This window comes from Taudactylus pleione, unplaced genomic scaffold (genome assembly GCF_031769625.1).
Source record: "Taudactylus pleione unplaced genomic scaffold, aTauple2 ptg000070l, whole genome shotgun sequence".
Lineage (NCBI taxonomy): Eukaryota > Metazoa > Chordata > Amphibia > Anura > Myobatrachidae > Taudactylus > Taudactylus pleione.
In genome coordinates, this window is record NW_028284472.1 from 810,466 (window position 1) to 826,909 (window position 16,444).

Genomic DNA, 16,444 nt, shown 5'->3' on the forward strand with positions numbered 1-16,444 from the left:
AGTTTTACTACATTATTTGTCTCGCTCTTTTATTAAACTTTGCTCAGGTAGTCGCCTTCAGTTCCCACTGAAAATAAAAAATCTATTTCCTACTTACCATATGTTTTCCCTCAGTGTAGGAGAATGGCAATAAGCATTCAATGGGAACTTTACTTTGAAAAATGGAATGAAGACGGTGTTGAATATAATCATATTTGATTGATTTTTTATGATTTGTATTCAACTTTGACTATTGCTGTAGAGTACTTTTATTGGTTTGCTTGTTATCTGTGGCTCTTCTAGAGAGTTTACATATGGTAAAAAGCTGTATTTTACAAAACATGGAAATGTCAGGGATTGAACCCAGGGCCTCATACATGCAAAGCATGCCCTCTACCACTGAGCTACATCACCTAAGAGTTGCTATATTTTTATACAAAAGTTATTGCAGCTTTACATTTCACTAGAGATTTACTACTTTTCAGTGTTATTAGGGACATCTTAGAGGATGGAAGTATAACCATTATACCATGCTTGACTTCAAGGACTTTATGGTTTTCATGGCTGATGAGAATGCAAGGAGATGCCCATTCCGAACATTGGAATGCTCTTAAAGTTCTCCATCAGAGATTGGTTTATCATTAGAATACCCTACTTTTTCTAATGAATGGTGTTGATATTGATCAAGTTTTGCTAACTAGAGGGCTTTCTTACATTCTGTTTGGTCATCAGTGTCAGAACTTAGTAGAAGGGCACAAAGGATGCATGCTATGATAGCCTCTTGGGCTAGCTAGCTAATGCTTCACCAGACAATCTATCTAGAGTTGATATGTTGTCATCATTCCATGCTTTGAAATTTCATTAAGTGCTTGCCCTCCAAGTTCATGTCCATCCTCTTTTTGTTCACAAAGTGTTTGAACTTGTCTCTCAATCTTAATCAATTAGTTTTGCTATATTATTTGTCTCGCTCTTTTATTAAACTTTGCTCAGGTAGTCGCCTTCTGTTCCCACTGAAATTAAAAAATCTATTTTATACTTACCATATGTTTTCCCTCAGTGTAGGAGAATGGCAATAAGCATTCAATGGGAACTTTACTTTGAAAAATGGAATGAAGACGATGTTGAATATAATCATATTTGATTGATTTTTTATGATTTGTATTCAACTTTGACTATTGCTGTAGAGTACTTTTATTGGTGTGCTTGTTATCTGTGGCTCTTCTAGAGAGTTTACATATGGTAAAAAGCTATATTTTGCAAAACATGGAGATGCCAGGGATTGAACCCGGGGCCTCATACATGCAAAGCATGCGCTCTACCACTGAGCTACATCCCCTATGAGCTGCTATATTTTTATGCAAAAGTGATTGCAGCTTTACATTTCACTAGAGGTTTACTACTTTTCAGTGTTATTAGGGACATCTTAGAGGATGGAAGTATAACCATTATACCATGCTTGACTTCAAGGAATTTATGGTTTTCATGTCTGATGAGAATGCAAGTAGATGCCCATTCCGAACATTGGAATGCTCTTAAAGTTCTCCATCAGAGACTGGTTTATCATCAGAATCCCCTACTTTTAGTAATTAATGGTGTGGATATTGATCAAGTTTTGCTAACTAGAGGGCTTTCTTACATTCTATTTGGTCATCAGTGTCAGAACTTAGTAGAAGGGCACAAAGGATGCATGCTATGACTGCCTCTTGGGCTAGCTGGCTAATGCTTCACCAGACAATCTATCTAGAGTTGATATGTTGTCATCATTCCATGCTTTGAAATTTCATTAAGTGCTTGCCCTCCAAGCCCATGTCCATCCTCTTTTTGTTCATAAAGTGTTTGAACTTGTCTTTCAATCTTAATCAATTAGTTTTGCTATATTATTTGTCTCGCTCTTTTATTAAACTTTGCTCGGGTAGTCGCCTTCAGTTCCCACTGAAAATTAAAAATCTATTTCCTACTTACCATATGTTTTACCACAGTGTAGGAGAATGGCAATAGGCATTCAATGGGAACTTTACTTAGAAAAATGGAATGAAGACGATGATGAATATAATCATATTTGATTGATTTTTTATGATTTGTATTCAACTTTGACTATTGCTGTAGAGTACTTTTATTGGTTTACTTGTTATCTGTTGCTCTTCTAGAGAGTTTACATATGGTAAAAAGCTGTATTTTGCAAAACATGGAGATGCCAGGGATTGAAACCGGGGCCTCATACATGCAAAGCATGCGCTCTACCACTGAGCTACATCCCCTATGAGCTGCTATATTTTTATACAAAAGTGATTGCAGCTATACATTTCACTAGAGATTTACTACTCTTCAGTGTTATTAGGGACATCTTAGAGGATGGAAGTATAACCATTATACCATGCTTGACTTCAAGGACTTTATGGTTTTCATGGCTGATGAGAATGCAAGGAGATGCCCATTCCGAACATTGGAATGCTCTTAAAGTTCTCCATCAGAGACTGGTTTATCATCAGAATCCCCTACTTTTTCTAATGAATGGTGTGGATATTGATCAAGTTTTGCTAACTAGAGGGCTTTCTTACATTCTGTTTGGTCATCAGTGTCAGAACTTAGTAGAAGGGCACAAAGGATGCATGCTATGACTGCCTCTTGGGCTAGCTGGCTAATGCTTCACCAGACAATCTATCTAGAGTTGATATGTTGTCATCATTCCATGCTTTTAAATTTCATTAAGTGCTTGCCCTCCAAGCCCATGTCCATCCTCTTTTTGTTCACAAAGAGTTTGAACTTGTCTCTCAATCTTAATCAATTAGTTTTACTCTAATATTTGTCTCGCTCTTTTATTAAACTTTGCTCGGGTAGTCGCCTTCAGTTCCCTCTGAAAATAAAAAATCTATTTCCTACTTACCATATGTTTTCCCTCAGTGTAGGAGAATGGCAATAAGCATTCAATGGGAACTTTACTTTGAAAAATGGAATGAAGACAATGTTGAATATAATCATATTTGATTGATTTTTTATGATTTGTATTCAACTTTGACTATTGCTGTAGAGTACTTTAATTGGTTTGCTTGTTATCTGTGGCTCTTCTAGAGAGTTTACATATGGTAAAAAGCTGTATTTTGCAAAACATGGAGAAGCCAGGGATTGAAACCGGGGACTCATAAATGCAAAGCATGCGCTCTACCACTGAGCTACATCCCCTATGAGCTGCTATATTTTTATACAAAAGTGATTGCAGCTTTACATTTCACTGGAGATTTACTACTTTTCAGTGTTATTAGGGACATCTTAGAGTATGGAAGTATAACCATTATACCATGCTTGACTTCAAGGACTTTATGGTTTTCCTGGCTGATGAGAATGCAAGGAGATGCCCATTCCGAACATTGGAATGCTCTTAAAGTTCTCCATCAGAGACTGGTTTATCATCAGAATACCCTACTTTTTCTAATGAATGGTGTGGATATTGATCAAGTTTTGCTAACTAGAGGGCTTTCTTACATTCTGTTTGGTCATCAGTGTTAAAACTTAGTAGAAGTGCACAAAGGATGCATGCTATGACTGCCTCTTGGGCTAGCTAGCTAATGTTTCACCAGATAATCTATCTAGAGTTGATATGTTGTCATCATTCCATGCTTTGAAATTTCATTAAGTGCTTGCCCTCCAAGCCCATGTCCATCCTCTTTTTGTTCACAAAGTGTTTGAACTTGTCTCTCAATCTTAATCAATTAGTTTTGCTCTAATATTTGTCTCGCTCTTTTATTAAACTTTGCTCGGGTAGTCGCCTTCAGTTCCCTCTGAAAATAAAAAATCTATTTCCTACTTACCATATGTTTTCCCTCAGTGTAGGAGAATGGCAATAAGCATTCAATGGGAACTTTACTTTGAAAAATGGAATGAAGACAATGTTGAATATAATCATATTTGATTGATTTTTTATGATTTGTATTCAACTTTGACTATTGCTGTAGAGTACTTTTATTGGTTTGCTTGTTATCTGTGGCTCTTCTAGAGAGTTTACATATGGTAAAAAGCTGTATTTTGCAAAACATGGAGAAGCCAGGGATTGAAACCGGGGACTCATACATGCAAAGCATGCGCTCTACCACTGAGCTACATCCCCTCTGAGCTGCTATATTTTTATACAAAAGTGATTGCAGCTTTACATTTCACTGGAGATTTACTACTTTTCAGTGTTATTAGGGACATCTTAGAGTATGGAAGTATAACCATTATACCATGCTTGACTTCAAGGACTTTATGGTTTTCATGGCTGATGAGAATGCAAGGAGATGCCCATTCCGAACATTGGAATGCTCTTAAAGTTCTCCATCAGAGACTGGTTTATCATCAGAATCCCCTACTTTTTCTAATGAATGGTGTGGATATTGATCAAGTTTTGCTAACTAGAGGGCTTTCTTACATTCTGTTTGGTCATCAGTGTCAGAACTTAGTAGAAGGGCACAAAGGATGCATGCTATGACTGCCTCTTGGGCTAGCTGGCTAATGCTTCACCAGACAATCTATCTAGAGTTGATATGTTGTCATCATTCCATGCTTTTAAATTTCATTAAGTGCTTGCCCTCCAAGCCCATGTCCATCCTCTTTTTGTTCACAAAGTGTTTGAACTTGTCTCTCAATCTTAATCAATTAGTTTTACTATATTATTTGTCTTGCTCTTTTATTAAACTTTGCTCAGGTAGTCGCCCTCAGTTCCCACTGAAAATAAAAAATCTATTTTCTACTTACCATATGTTTTCCCTCAGTGGAGGAGAATGGCTATAGGCATTCAATGGGAACTTAACTTTGAAAAATGGAATGAAGACGATGATGAATATAATCATATTTGATTGATTTTTTATGATTTGTATTCAACTTTGACTATTGCTGTAGAGTACTTTTATTGGTTTGCTTGTTATCTGTGGCTCTTCTAGAGAGTTTACATATGGTAAAAAGCTGTATTTTACAAAACATGGAGATGCTGGGGATTGAACCCGGGGCCTCACACACGCAAAGCATGCGCTCTACCAGTGAGATACATCCCATAACAGCTGCTATATTTTTATACAAAAGTTATTGCAGCTTTACATTTCACTAGAGATTTACTACTTTTCAGTGTTATTAGGTAATATCTTAGAGGATGGAAGTATAACCATTATACCATGCTTGACTTCAAGGACTTTATGGTTTTCATGGCTGATGAGAATGCAAGGAGATTCCCATTCCGAACATTGAAATGCTCTTAAAGTTCTCCATCAGAGACTGGTTTATCATCAGAATACCCTACTTTTTCTAATGAATGGTGTGGATATTGATCAAGTTTTGCTAACTAGAGGGCTTTCTTACATTCTGTTTGGTCATCAGTGTCAGAACTTAGTAGAAGGGCACAAAGGATGCATGCTGTAACTGCCTCTTGGGCTAGCTAGCTAATGCTTCACCAGACAATCTATCTAGAGTTGATATGTTGTCATCATTCCATGCTTTGAAATTTCATTAAGTACTTGCCCTCCAAGTTCATGTCCATCCTCTTTTTGTTCACAAAGTGTTTGAACTTGTCTCTCAATCTTAATCAATTAGTTTTACTACATTATTTGTCTCGCTCTTTTATTAAACTTTGCTCAGGTAGTCGCCTTCAGTTCCCACTGAAAATAAAAAATCTATTTCCTACTTACCATATGTTTTCCCTCAGTGTAGGAGAATGGCAATAAGCATTCAATGGGAACTTTACTTTGAAAAATGGAATGAAGACGGTGTTGAATATAATCATATTTGATTGATTTTTTATGATTTGTATTCAACTTTGACTATTGCTGTAGAGTACTTTTATTGGTTTGCTTGTTATCTGTGGCTCTTCTAGAGAGTTTACATATGGTAAAAAGCTGTATTTTACAAAACATGGAAATGTCAGGGATTGAACCCAGGGCCTCATACATGCAAAGCATGCCCTCTACCACTGAGCTACATCCCCTAAGAGTTGCTATATTTTTATACAAAAGTTATTGCAGCTTTACATTTCACTAGAGATTTACTACTTTTCAGTGTTATTAGGGACATCTTAGAGGATGGAAGTATAACCATTATACCATGCTTGACTTCAAGGACTTTATGGTTTTCATGGCTGATGAGAATGCAAGGAGATGCCCATTCCGAACATTGGAATGCTCTTAAAGTTCTCCATCAGAGATTGGTTTATCATTAGAATACCCTACTTTTTCTAATGAATGGTGTTGATATTGATCAAGTTTTGCTAACTAGAGGGCTTTCTTACATTCTGTTTGGTCATCAGTGTCAGAACTTAGTAGAAGGGCACAAAGGATGCATGCTATGATAGCCTCTTGGGCTAGCTAGCTAATGCTTCACCAGACAATCTATCTAGAGTTGATATGTTGTCATCATTCCATGCTTTGAAATTTCATTAAGTGCTTGCCCTCCAAGTTCATGTCCATCCTCTTTTTGTTCACAAAGTGTTTGAACTTGTCTCTCAATCTTAATCAATTAGTTTTGCTATATTATTTGTCTCGCTCTTTTATTAAACTTTGCTCAGGTAGTCGCCTTCAGTTCCCACTGAAATTAAAAAATCTATTTTATACTTACCATATGTTTTCCCTCAGTGTAGGAGAATGGCAATAAGCATTCAATGGGAACTTTACTTTGAAAAATGGAATGAAGACGATGTTGAATATAATCATATTTGATTGATTTTTTATGATTTGTATTCAACTTTGACTATTGCTGTAGAGTACTTTTATTGGTGTGCTTGTTATCTGTGGCTCTTCTAGAGAGTTTACATATGGTAAAAAGCTATATTTTGCAAAACATGGAGATGCCAGGGATTGAACCCGGGGCCTCATACATGCAAAGCATGCGCTCTACCACTGAGCTACATCCCCTATGAGCTGCTATATTTTTATGCAAAAGTGATTGCAGCTTTACATTTCACTAGAGGTTTACTACTTTTCAGTGTTATTAGGGACATCTTAGAGGATGGAAGTATAACCATTATACCATGCTTGACTTCAAGGAATTTATGGTTTTCATGTCTGATGAGAATGCAAGTAGATGCCCATTCCGAACATTGGAATGCTCTTAAAGTTCTCCATCAGAGACTGGTTTATCATCAGAATCCCCTACTTTTAGTAATTAATGGTGTGGATATTGATCAAGTTTTGCTAACTAGAGGGCTTTCTTACATTCTATTTGGTCATCAGTGTCAGAACTTAGTAGAAGGGCACAAAGGATGCATGCTATGACTGCCTCTTGGGCTAGCTGGCTAATGCTTCACCAGACAATCTATCTAGAGTTGATATGTTGTCATCATTCCATGCTTTGAAATTTCATTAAGTGCTTGCCCTCCAAGCCCATGTCCATCCTATTTTTGTTCATAAAGTGTTTGAACTTGTCTTTCAATCTTAATCAATTAGTTTTGCTATATTATTTGTCTCGCTCTTTTATTAAACTTTGCTCGGGTAGTCGCCTTCAGTTCCCACTGAAAATTAAAAATCTATTTCCTACTTACCATATGTTTTACCACAGTGTAGGAGAATGGCAATAGGCATTCAATGGGAACTTTACTTTGAAAAATGGAATGAAGACGATGATGAATATAATCATATTTGATTGATTTTTTATGATTTGTATTCAACTTTGACTATTGCTGTAGAGTACTTTTATTGGTTTGCTTGTTATCTGTGGCTCTTCTAGAGAGTTTACATATGGTAAAAAGCTGTATTTTACAAAACATGGAGATGCTGGGGATTGAACCCGGGGCCTCACACACGCAAAGCATGCGCTCTACCAGTGAGATACATCCCATAACAGCTGCTATATTTTTATACAAAAGTTATTGCAGCTTTACATTTCACTGGAGATTTACTACTTTTCAGTGTTATTAGGGAATATCTTAGAGGATGGAAGTATAACCATTATACCATGCTTGACTTCAAGGACTTTATGGTTTTCATGGCTGATGAGAATGCAAGGAGATTCCCATTCCGAACATTGAAATGCTCTTAAAGTTCTCCATCAGAGACTGGTTTATCATCAGAATACCCTACTTTTTCTAATGAATGGTGTGGATATTGATCAAGTTTTGCTAACTAGAGGGCTTTCTTACATTCTGTTTGGTCATCAGTGTCAGAACTTAGTAGAAGGGCACAAAGGATGCATGCTGTAACTGCCTATTGGGCTAGCTAGCTAATGCTTCACCAGACAATCTATCTAGAGTTGATATGTTGTCATCATTCCATGCTTTGAAATTTCATTAAGTACTTGCCCTCCAAGTTCATGTCCATCCTCTTTTTGTTCACAAAGTGTTTGAACTTGTCTCTCAATCTTAATCAATTAGTTTTACTACATTATTTGTCTCGCTCTTTTATTAAACTTTGCTCAGGTAGTCGCCTTCTGTTCCCACTGAAATTAAAAAATCTATTTTATACTTACCATATGTTTTCCCTCAGTGTAGGAGAATGGCAATAAGCATTCAATGGGAACTTTACTTTGAAAAATGGAATGAAGACGATGTTGAATATAATCATATTTGATTGATTTTTTATGATTTGTATTCAACTTTGACTATTGCTGTAGAGTACTTTTATTGGTGTGCTTGTTATCTGTGGCTCTTCTAGAGAGTTTACATATGGTAAAAAGCTATATTTTGCAAAACATGGAGATGCCAGGGATTGAACCCGGGGCCTCATACATGCAAAGCATGCGCTCTACCACTGAGCTACATCCCCTATGAGCTGCTATATTTTTATGCAAAAGTGATTGCAGCTTTACATTTCACTAGAGGTTTACTACTTTTCAGTGTTATTAGGGACATCTTAGAGGATGGAAGTATAACCATTATACCATGCTTGACTTCAAGGAATTTATGGTTTTCATGTCTGATGAGAATGCAAGTAGATGCCCATTCCGAACATTGGAATGCTCTTAAAGTTCTCCATCAGAGACTGGTTTATCATCAGAATCCCCTACTTTTAGTAATTAATGGTGTGGATATTGATCAAGTTTTGCTAACTAGAGGGCTTTCTTACATTCTATTTGGTCATCAGTGTCAGAACTTAGTAGAAGGGCACAAAGGATGCATGCTATGACTGCCTCTTGGGCTAGCTGGCTAATGCTTCACCAGACAATCTATCTAGAGTTGATATGTTGTCATCATTCCATGCTTTGAAATTTCATTAAGTGCTTGCCCTCCAAGCCCATGTCCATCCTCTTTTTGTTCATAAAGTGTTTGAACTTGTCTTTCAATCTTAATCAATTAGTTTTGCTATATTATTTGTCTCGCTCTTTTATTAAACTTTGCTCGGGTAGTCGCCTTCAGTTCCCACTGAAAATTAAAAATCTATTTCCTACTTACCATATGTTTTACCACAGTGTAGGAGAATGGCAATAGGCATTCAATGGGAACTTTACTTAGAAAAATGGAATGAAGACGATGATGAATATAATCATATTTGATTGATTTTTTATGATTTGTATTCAACTTTGACTATTGCTGTAGAGTACTTTTATTGGTTTGCTTGTTATCTGTTGCTCTTCTAGAGAGTTTACATATGGTAAAAAGCTGTATTTTGCAAAACATGGAGATGCCAGGGATTGAAACCGGGGCCTCATACATGCAAAGCATGCGCTCTACCACTGAGCTACATCCCCTATGAGCTGCTATATTTTTATACAAAAGTGATTGCAGCTATACATTTCACTAGAGATTTACTACTTTTCAGTGTTATTAGGGACATCTTAGAGGATGGAAGTATAACCATTATACCATGCTTGACTTCAAGGACTTTATGGTTTTCATGGCTGATGAGAATGCAAGGAGATGCCCATTCCGAACATTGGAATGCTCTTAAAGTTCTCCATCAGAGACTGGTTTATCATCAGAATCCCCTACTTTTTCTAATGAATGGTGTGGATATTGATCAAGTTTTGCTAACTAGAGGGCTTTCTTACATTCTGTTTGGTCATCAGTGTCAGAACTTAGTAGAAGGGCACAAAGGATGCATGCTATGACTGCCTCTTGGGCTAGCTGGCTAATGCTTCACCAGACAATCTATCTAGAGTTGATATGTTGTCATCATTCCATGCTTTTAAATTTCATTAAGTGCTTGCCCTCCAAGCCCATGTCCATCCTCTTTTTGTTCACAAAGAGTTTGAACTTGTCTCTCAATCTTAATCAATTAGTTTTACTCTAATATTTGTCTCGCTCTTTTATTAAACTTTGCTCGGGTAGTCGCCTTCAGTTCCCTCTGAAAATAAAAAATCTATTTCCTACTTACCATATGTTTTCCCTCAGTGTAGGAGAATGGCAATAAGCATTCAATGGGAACTTTACTTTGAAAAATGGAATGAAGACAATGTTGAATATAATCATATTTGATTGATTTTTTATGATTTGTATTCAACTTTGACTATTGCTGTAGAGTACTTTTATTGGTTTGCTTGTTATCTGTGGCTCTTCTAGAGAGTTTACATATGGTAAAAAGCTGTATTTTGCAAAACATGGAGAAGCCAGGGATTGAAACCGGGGACTCATAAATGCAAAGCATGCGCTCTACCACTGAGCTACATCCCCTATGAGCTGCTATATTTTTATACAAAAGTGATTGCAGCTTTACATTTCACTGGAGATTTACTACTTTTCAGTGTTATTAGGGACATCTTAGAGTATGGAAGTATAACCATTATACCATGCTTGACTTCAAGGACTTTATGGTTTTCCTGGCTGATGAGAATGCAAGGAGATGCCCATTCCGAACATTGGAATGCTCTTAAAGTTCTCCATCAGAGACTGGTTTATCATCAGAATACCCTACTTTTTCTAATGAATGGTGTGGATATTGATCAAGTTTTGCTAACTAGAGGGCTTTCTTACATTCTGTTTGGTCATCAGTGTTAGAACTTAGTAGAAGTGCACAAAGGATGCATGCTATGACTGCCTCTTGGGCTAGCTAGCTAATGTTTCACCAGATAATCTATCTAGAGTTGATATGTTGTCATCATTCCATGCTTTGAAATTTCATTAAGTGCTTGCCCTCCAAGCCCATGTCCATCCTCTTTTTGTTCACAAAGTGTTTGAACTTGTCTCTCAATCTTAATCAATTAGTTTTGCTATAATATTTGTCTCGCTCTTTTATTAAACTTTGCTCGGGTAGTCGCCTTCAGTTCCCACTGAAAATAAAAAATCTATTTCCTACTTACCATATGTTTTCCCTCAGTGTAGGAGAATGGCAATAGGCATTCAATTGTAACTTTACTTTGAAAAATGGAATGAAGACAATGTTGAATATGATCATATTTGATTGATTTTTTATGATTTGTATTCAACTTTGACTATTGCTGTAGAGTACTTTTATTGGTTTGCTTGTTATCTGTGGCTCTTCTAGAGAGTTTACATATGGTAAAAAGCTGTATTTTGCAAAACATGGAGATGCCAGGGATTGAAACCGGGTCCTCATACATGCAAGGCATGCGCTCTACCACTGAGCTACATCCCGTATGAAATGCTATTTTCTTATGCACTAGTGTTTGCAGCTTTACATTTCACTAGAGATTTACTACTTTTCAGTGTTATTAGGGATATCTTAGAAGATGGAAGTATAACCATTATACCATGCTTGACTTCAAGGACTTTATGGTTTTCATGGCTGAATGGAATGCAAGTAGATGCCCTTTTCGAACATTGGAATGCTCTTAAACTTCTCCATCAGAGACTGGTTTATCATCAGAATCCCCTACTTTTACTAATGTATGGTGTGGATATTGATCAAGTCTTGCTAACTAGAGGGCTGTTTTACAATCTGTTTGGTCATCAGTGTCAGAACTTAGCGGAAGGGCACAAAGGTTGCATGCTATGACTGCCTCTTGGGCATTGCTAGCTAATGCTTCACCAGACAATCTATCTAGAGTTGATATGTTGTCATCATTCCATGCTTTGATATTTCATTAAGTGCTTGCCCTCCAAGCCAATGTCCATCCTCTTTTTGTTCACAAAGTGTTTGAACTTGTCTCTCAATCTTAATCAATTAGTTTTACTATATTATTTGTCTTGCTCTTTTATTAAACTTTGCTCAGGTAGTCGCCCTCAGTTCCCACTGAAAATAAAAAATCTATTTCCTACTTACCATATGTTTTCCCTCAGTGGAGGAGAATGGCTATAGGCATTCAATGGGAACTTTACTTTGAAAAATGGAATGAAGACGATGTTGAATATAATCATATTTGATTGATTTTTTATGATTTGTATTCAACTTTGACTATTGCTGTAGAGTACTTTTATTGGTTTGCTTGTTATCTGTGGCTCTTCTAGAGAGTTTACATATGGTAAAAAGCTGTATTTTACAAAACATGGAGATGCTGGGGATTGAACCCGGGGCCTCACACACGCAAAGCATGCGCTCTACCAGTGAGCTACATCCCCTAAGAGTTGCTATATTTTTATACAAAAGTTATTGCAGCTTTACATTTCACTAGAGATTTACTACTTTTCAGTGTTATTAGGGACATCTTAGAGGATGGAAGTATAACCATTATACCATGCTTGACTTCAAGGACTTTATGGTTTTCATGGCTGATGAGAATGCAAGGAGATGCCCATTCCGAACATTGGAATGCTCTTAAAGTTCTCCATCAGAGACTGGTTTATCATTAGAATACCCTACTTTTTCTAATGAATGGTGTTGATATTGATCAAGTTTTGCTAACTAGAGGGCTTTCTTACATTCTGTTTGGTCATCAGTGTCAGAACTTAGTAGAAGGGCACAGAGGATGCATGCTATGATAGCCTCTTGGGCTAGCTAGCTAATGTTTCACCAGACAATCTATCTAGAGTTGATATGTTGTCATCATTCCATGCTTTGAAATTTCATTAAGTGCTTGCCCTCCAAGTTCATGTCCATCCTCTTTTTGTTCACAAAGTGTTTGAACTTGTCTCTCAATCTTAATCAATTAGTTTTGCTATATTATTTGTCTCGCTCTTTTATTAAACTTTGCTCAGGTAGTCGCCTTCAGTTCCCACTGAAATTAAAAAATCTATTTTATACTTACCATATGTTTTCCCTCAGTGTAGGAGAATGGCAATAAGCATTCAATGGGAACTTTACTTTGAAAAATGGAATGAAGACGATGTTGAATATAATCATATTTGATTGATTTTTTATGATTTGTATTCAACTTTGACTATTGCTGTAGAGTACTTTTATTGGTTTGCTTGTTATCTGTTGCTCTTCTAGAGAGTTTACATATGGTAAAAAGCTGTATTTTGCAAAACATGGAGATGCCAGGGATTGAAACCGGGGCCTCATACATGCAAAGCATGCGCTCTACCACTGAGCTACATCCCCTATGAGCTGCTATATTTTTATACAAAAGTGATTGCAGCTATACATTTCACTAGAGATTTACTACTTTTCAGTGTTATTAGGGACATCTTAGAGGATGGAAGTATAACCATTATACCATGCTTGACTTCAAGGACTTTATGGTTTTCATGGCTGATGAGAATGCAAGGAGATGCCCATTCCGAACATTGGAATGCTCTTAAAGTTCTCCATCAGAGACTGGTTTATCATCAGAATCCCCTACTTTTTCTAATGAATGGTGTGGATATTGATCAAGTTTTGCTAACTAGAGGGCTTTCTTACATTCTGTTTGGTCATCAGTGTCAGAACTTAGTAGAAGGGCACAAAGGATGCATGCTATGACTGCCTCTTGGGCTAACTGGCTAATGCTTCACCAGACAATCTATCTAGAGTTGATATGTTGTCATCATTCCATGCTTTTAAATTTCATTAAGTGCTTGCCCTCCAAGCCCATGTCCATCCTCTTTTTGTTCACAAAGAGTTTGAACTTGTCTCTCAATCTTAATCAATTAGTTTTACTCTAATATTTGTCTCGCTCTTTTATTAAACTTTGCTCGGGTAGTCGCCTTCAGTTCCCTCTGAAAATAAAAAATCTATTTCCTACTTACCATATGTTTTCCCTCAGTGTAGGAGAATGGCAATAAGCATTCAATGGGAACTTTACTTTGAAAAATGGAATGAAGACAATGTTGAATATAATCATATTTGATTGATTTTTTATGATTTGTATTCAACTTTGACTATTGCTGTAGAGTACTTTTATTGGTTTGCTTGTTATCTGTGGCTCTTCTAGAGAGTTTACATATGGTAAAAAGCTGTATTTTGCAAAACATGGAGAAGCCAGGGATTGAAACCGGGGACTCATAAATGCAAAGCATGCGCTCTACCACTGAGCTACATCCCCTATGAGCTGCTATATTTTTATACAAAAGTGATTGCAGCTTTACATTTCACTGGAGATTTACTACTTTTCAGTGTTATTAGGGACATCTTAGAGTATGGAAGTATAACCATTATACCATGCTTGACTTCAAGGACTTTATGGTTTTCCTGGCTGATGAGAATGCAAGGAGATGCCCATTCCGAACATTGGAATGCTCTTAAAGTTCTCCATCAGAGACTGGTTTATCATCAGAATACCCTACTTTTTCTAATGAATGGTGTGGATATTGATCAAGTTTTGCTAACTAGAGGGCTTTCTTACATTCTGTTTGGTCATCAGTGTTAGAACTTAGTAGAAGTGCACAAAGGATGCATGCTATGACTGCCTCTTGGGCTAGCTAGCTAATGTTTCACCAGATAATCTATCTAGAGTTGATATGTTGTCATCATTCCATGCTTTGAAATTTCATTAAGTGCTTGCCCTCCAAGCCCATGTCCATCCTCTTTTTGTTCACAAAGTGTTTGAACTTGTCTCTCAATCTTAATCAATTAGTTTTGCTATAATATTTGTCTCGCTCTTTTATTAAACTTTGCTCGGGTAGTCGCCTTCAGTTCCCACTGAAAATAAAAAATCTATTTCCTACTTACCATATGTTTTCCCTCAGTGTAGGAGAATGGCAATAGGCATTCAATTGTAACTTTACTTTGAAAAATGGAATGAAGACAATGTTGAATATGATCATATTTGATTGATTTTTTATGATTTGTATTCAACTTTGACTATTGCTGTAGAGTACTTTTATTGGTTTGCTTGTTATCTGTGGCTCTTCTAGAGAGTTTACATATGGTAAAAAGCTGTATTTTGCAAAACATGGAGATGCCAGGGATTGAAACCGGGTCCTCATACATGCAAGGCATGCGCTCTACCACTGAGCTACATCCCGTATGAAATGCTATTTTCTTATGCACTAGTGTTTGCAGCTTTACATTTCACTAGAGATTTACTACTTTTCAGTGTTATTAGGGATATCTTAGAAGATGGAAGTATAACCATTATACCATGCTTGACTTCAAGGACTTTATGGTTTTCATGGCTGAATGGAATGCAAGTAGATGCCCTTTCCGAACATTGGAATGCTCTTAAACTTCTCCATCAGAGACTGGTTTATCATCAGAATCCCCTACTTTTACTAATGTATGGTGTGGATATTGATCAAGTCTTGCTAACTAGAGGGCTGTTTTACAATCTGTTTGGTCATCAGTGTCAGAACTTAGCGGAAGGGCACAAAGGTTGCATGCTATGACTGCCTCTTGGGCATTGCTAGCTAATGCTTCACCAGACAATCTATCTAGAGTTGATATGTTGTCATCATTCCATGCTTTGAAATTTCATTAAGTGCTTGCCCTCCAAGCCAATGTCCATCCTCTTTTTGTTCACAAAGTGTTTGAACTTGTCTCTCAATCTTAATCAATTAGTTTTACTATATTATTTGTCTTGCTCTTTTATTAAACTTTGCTCAGGTAGTCGCCCTCAGTTCCCACTGAAAATAAAAAATCTATTTCCTACTTACCATATGTTTTCCCTCAGTGGAGGAGAATGGCTATAGGCATTCAATGGGAACTTTACTTTGAAAAATGGAATGAAGACGATGTTGAATATAATCATATTTGATTGATTTTTTATGATTTGTATTCAACTTTGACTATTGCTGTAGAGTACTTTTATTGGTTTGCTTGTTATCTGTGGCTCTTCTAGAGAGTTTACATATGGTAAAAAGCTGTATTTTACAAAACATGGAGATGCTGGGGATTGAACCCGGGGCCTCACACACGCAAAGCATGCGCTCTACCAGTGAGCTACATCCCCTAAGAGTTGCTATATTTTTATACAAAAGTTATTGCAGCTTTACATTTCACTAGAGATTTACTACTTTTCAGTGTTATTAGGGACATCTTAGAGGATGGAAGTATAACCATTATACCATGCTTGACTTCAAGGACTTTATGGTTTTCATGGCTGATGAGAATGCAAGGAGATGCCCATTCCGAACATTGGAATGCTCTTAAAGTTCTCCATCAGAGACTGGTTTATCATTAGAATACCCTACTTTTTCTAATGAATGGTGTTGATATTGATCAAGTTTTGCTAACTAGAGGGCTTTCTTACATTCTGTTTGGTCATCAGTGTCAGAACTTAGTAGAAGGGCACAGAGGATGCATGCTATGATAGCCTCTTGGGC

The 16,444-nt window shown here is 36.8% G+C and overlaps 9 non-coding genes across 9 annotated transcripts; all 9 read right to left on the reverse strand.

Annotated features, from left to right (window-relative positions):
* Nucleotides 1–1,243: 1,243 nt before the first annotated feature.
* TRNAA-UGC (transfer RNA alanine (anticodon UGC)) lies at nucleotides 1,244–1,315 on the reverse strand. Its single transcript has one exon. It is a non-coding gene; the product is annotated as a tRNA-Ala (tRNA).
* An 850-nt stretch (nucleotides 1,316–2,165) lies between these two features.
* TRNAA-UGC (transfer RNA alanine (anticodon UGC)) lies at nucleotides 2,166–2,237 on the reverse strand. Its single transcript has one exon. It is a non-coding gene; the product is annotated as a tRNA-Ala (tRNA).
* Nucleotides 2,238–4,009: 1,772 nt separating this feature from the next.
* Nucleotides 4,010–4,081, reverse strand: TRNAA-UGC (transfer RNA alanine (anticodon UGC)). The gene has a single exon. It is a non-coding gene; the product is annotated as a tRNA-Ala (tRNA).
* A 2,695-nt stretch (nucleotides 4,082–6,776) lies between these two features.
* TRNAA-UGC (transfer RNA alanine (anticodon UGC)) lies at nucleotides 6,777–6,848 on the reverse strand. Its single transcript has one exon. It is a non-coding gene; the product is annotated as a tRNA-Ala (tRNA).
* Nucleotides 6,849–8,621: 1,773 nt separating this feature from the next.
* On the reverse strand, nucleotides 8,622–8,693 carry TRNAA-UGC (transfer RNA alanine (anticodon UGC)). The gene has a single exon. It is a non-coding gene; the product is annotated as a tRNA-Ala (tRNA).
* An 850-nt stretch (nucleotides 8,694–9,543) lies between these two features.
* On the reverse strand, nucleotides 9,544–9,615 carry TRNAA-UGC (transfer RNA alanine (anticodon UGC)). The gene has a single exon. It is a non-coding gene; the product is annotated as a tRNA-Ala (tRNA).
* A 2,695-nt stretch (nucleotides 9,616–12,310) lies between these two features.
* On the reverse strand, nucleotides 12,311–12,382 carry TRNAA-UGC (transfer RNA alanine (anticodon UGC)). The gene has a single exon. It is a non-coding gene; the product is annotated as a tRNA-Ala (tRNA).
* An 850-nt stretch (nucleotides 12,383–13,232) lies between these two features.
* Nucleotides 13,233–13,304, reverse strand: TRNAA-UGC (transfer RNA alanine (anticodon UGC)). Its single transcript has one exon. It is a non-coding gene; the product is annotated as a tRNA-Ala (tRNA).
* Nucleotides 13,305–15,999: 2,695 nt separating this feature from the next.
* Nucleotides 16,000–16,071, reverse strand: TRNAA-UGC (transfer RNA alanine (anticodon UGC)). Its single transcript has one exon. It is a non-coding gene; the product is annotated as a tRNA-Ala (tRNA).
* Between the last annotated feature and the right edge of the window lie 373 nt (nucleotides 16,072–16,444).